This window comes from Tigriopus californicus, chromosome 1 (assembly GCF_007210705.1).
Source record: "Tigriopus californicus strain San Diego chromosome 1, Tcal_SD_v2.1, whole genome shotgun sequence".
NCBI classification, from domain to species: Eukaryota; Metazoa; Arthropoda; class Copepoda; order Harpacticoida; family Harpacticidae; genus Tigriopus; species Tigriopus californicus.
In genome coordinates, this window is record NC_081440.1 from 11374198 (window position 1) to 11378207 (window position 4010).

A 4010-nucleotide genomic window follows, 5' to 3' on the forward strand; every position below is an offset into this window, starting at 1 on the left:
GATGTAACATAATCTAGCTCATTGTGGGTCAAGTGTTCTCTAAAAGCCTTCATACTTTCATCATCCTCTTGTTTTAAAGCACAGTCAGTGCTCTGGTTTAAGAAAAGGAGTGAAACATTGCCTCGGCATCAGCAACAAGTCCCACCTCTCCTTCTCTGAAACGTGCAAGCACACCCATCAATTGACTGTTGTGGTCTGGTCCCTGTAACAGCTCCTAATTTAAGCAAGCTCCATGATATTGTGCTGCGCTATAAAAGACGATAAAGGCGACGGGGCGATTTTCCTCCTTTAAAGGGTAGCAGCAGCTCTAGGTTTCCATTGGAGTTAACAGAAAAGGAAAAAGCAGCTGAGAAGTGCTCTGAAGGTTCGACGTTTGTTTGCAGGGTGACAATCTCAGTTGAGAACTCTCGAGGCCAGTCAGGACAGACAGATCCCACGACTGCCCAACCAAGAGCGGTATGGTGTACATCTTTCACCATGAGGTCATTATCAGGTACCCTTTCAACTTGATTTGCATCAATAGACTTGCCCATGGCCCTTACGCATTCCTCCAGCTTAGTCGGATCATGTTGGAGTCGGTTTAGGGTATTCTTGGTTCGTACAAACACTGCCTTTTGATTGCTTGGCAAATGGGGGGATTTTCCTCCTTTAGAGGGTAGCGGCATCTCTAGGTTTCAATTGGAGTTAACATGAATTCCGGCAGCCATGATGTTAAGAGACCTGACATACTCTGGACTTAAACCTTCCAATTCGTCATCCTCATGTACTTCAAAGGTTGGGCCCTCACTCAGACATGGGAGAGACGGCGCCTCCCATTCCTCAGAAAAGGAAAAAGCAGCTGAGAAGTGCTCTGAAGGTTCGACGTTTGTTTTCAGGGTGAGAATCTTGGTTGAGAACTCTCGAGGCTGGTCAGGACAGACAGATCCCACGACTGCCCAACCAAGAACAGCATGGTGTACATAGGGATAGTGGGTACCATATTGGGTTGTTGCCATGACGGGAAAACGGAGATGTTCATCTTGATGCTTTGCTCCTACCAAGCGTTTGCCAACAATTGACCAAGTGCTTTGGAAGTTTATAAAGAATTGGCCTAAGACCATCGGCAAAGTTCGAGGACAAAAGGCTTGGCACCAAGGTCATATGTGCCTGCACAACCAAGCATATATCTTGTAAGTCACGCAATCTTTGGCCAAGGTTGACAGCGCTCTTGATGCTTGGAAAGGACTCTAATCTTTTTCTAAGTTTGCTGCTACTATTTCACTTGTTCCATACCTTCTTTTCAATTCAGTCCAGATACTTGTTATGGCCAAGCTTGGATTGGATGCACCAGCCGCCAAGTATGTGTTGACCAAACGCTTAGCCTTCCCACTTGTGTTAGCTTGCAGGACGCCAATCTGGTCCATGTCTGTAAGATTCAGTCCTTGAAGTTTGTTTTCAAGCATAGCTGCTCATGGGAAGAATTTTTCCTCCTGTTGGGGTCTGAAGATTTATCAAAGAGTTCTTTCCTCCCAAGAAAATTTGCTGTGCCCCTGTTAATGCCATCCTTAGGATGAACGCAAGTGACCAATGGTGATCTAGTGCTTGGCAAAAGGGTTGGACTATTGGAAAAATTGAATGTACCCTGAGCAGCGGACGGAGGGGCCTGTTCTTGACTTTTCAAGGGAAGGCCACGCCCACTGAGGGATAACATGTCCACCCTGGTGGATGACCCAAACGAACCAGGACGATGTCTGAACTACGTTCACCTGGGCCTTGGAAACAATGAAAGATGGGACTATTTTGAATGTTGGTTGCACTGATTCTGAATTAATATTGTCAACTGAGGATTGGTAAGCAACGATTCCTCAAACTCGTCCTCTGTGGCTTTAAATTGTTCTTCTGTTTGGCTAAGAATGGCCAATTCTGCCTCTAAAAGGCCCATCTTTTTCCGACGCTCCAACTTCTTTCTCTCCAATCCAACCTTAGCGTACTGTCCTTCAAGACAGTCTTGTTCCATGTTGTACCTCTAAGCGACCTGAGTTTTATGGAGCTCAATGAAAACTCATGCCGACGAGATTCCCGTCTAGCTTTCAACATCTGACTCGTAGGGTGGTACTGGTGATGTTGGATACGAACATCCTCATTCTCTAATATCAAATCCTCATTGATGTCTGATATATATCTAGGTGATTTGGTTTGTCTCTAACCTTTGGCTTGAAGAGCATTCGCCTTCAGTGATGGCTCTGAACTTGGACAAATTATCTAACTGTAGCTTTGTCACTTGATTATAGGATCAAGAAGCGGGTTTGAGGTTTGCCAAAAAGAGGTTAAGTTCGACCGCATTTTCTCATGCTGATCGTTCAGGGCGTGCGCATTGAAGGACCTGCCAGGCCTCTCTTGTTGCTCTAAGAGTTCGTTCACGTTGGGACTCTGATCCTCTTCTCGGCTCAGTAGCCTATGATTTTTAAGATTCTCAAATTCACAGGTTATGCTTTTTTAATTGTTCCGGCAAGTGATTTTGTCGGGATCGCCTCTACAAATTGCTTGCCCTTCTGGTCATTAAGTCCAAGGTCTGACTTGACTGGCGGGTATACTCATGACCCATCAACGCAGAACACTATTCCGTTCGATTGTCATGTTTATTAAAAAGCATGGACAATTGTTGATAACTTACCGTTTCTTTCTTTTTGCCCCAAAAAGCTGCCTTTACGAGCGTGGTTTTTGTCCTCAAATTAGCGGGATATTTGAACACGATTATGCTCTCAATTAGCTTGCTGACGCGACAACTTAGCTAAATTTGCTGGTCTATTCCTCAATGGTTTAAAATCTAAGCACGTCATCTGACCTCAAGCCCCGCTTAAGCTTTTGACAACATAACTTTGAAATGAGTCACTTAACAAGTAAATGATATTAAATGACCTACATTAATTGAAGAGATCTAAGTTTTTCTTATCTTATTACTTTATTCGCAAAGTGCTCAGAGTTGCCATGACCAAGAGCAGGACAATTTGGCGGGAAGTTTGTTCGCTGTCCATTATTCTAGAAGTCCAAGATTGATTGCACTTGGTAAGCTTGAATTTTATGAGAAAATAGGAAATGTAGGAAAACAATCATACGCGCTGTGCATTCCATTTAAAATGACAAAACCCATAGGTGAAATTTTACAGGAGGGAGGAAGAGGGGGCATGAGCAACCTTCTTGGAACACGCCAGTGAGGGACACTCAAGAGGGCTGGACCCTCCACCTTGCTTCCCACTGATTGTGAACTTGCTGCCTCCCGTCGCCTCTATGATTACCCAGAGTGTCCCTGTGGACCCTCATGCCTGAATCAATACATAAATCTCAGAAAATATTGACTAATTTATTAAATGGATAAATGGAAATCATCCAAAGCTTATAAAAGTGAAATCATATGTTAGCTTAATCATTCCTTGATGGCACGGTATGAAATTAAATGCCAAATTGAAAATAAAGGCCCTAATTGAAAGTCTATTGTCATGCAATTAGTCTAAGTAAATTCACACAGTAGTAGTATTGTACCTTGGGAGCGGTTCCAATCTGTTCCCTCAACGGCAAATTGTCACTGTACTTTTACGCCAGTCAATCTCCCCACAATGAACTCCCCCAAAACAAACTCCCCCACAGTGAACTTTCCAACATGAAACTCCAAGGAGTGAACTCCCCACAGTGAACTCCCCACAGTGAACTCCCCCACAGTGAAACTCCCCAAAGCAAACTTCACCACATGACCTCCCAAGGAAGTGGTTATCGGCTATGATACATATTTTTAATGTTTAATTTTTTTAATTGGATTACAAGAGTTGGTATATAATAAGAGATATATTATTGGATTATTCTACCGTGACGAAGATTATTTTATTTGCTCTTTTTTTGTTTTGTTACCTCCACAGTGAATTCCCCACGTGAAATCATCCCCAGTAACATCCCAGTGAACCCATCACAATGAATTCCCACACAATGAATTCCCGGCCTTGTGAACTCCCCCACATAAACTTCCCCCACTGAAACTC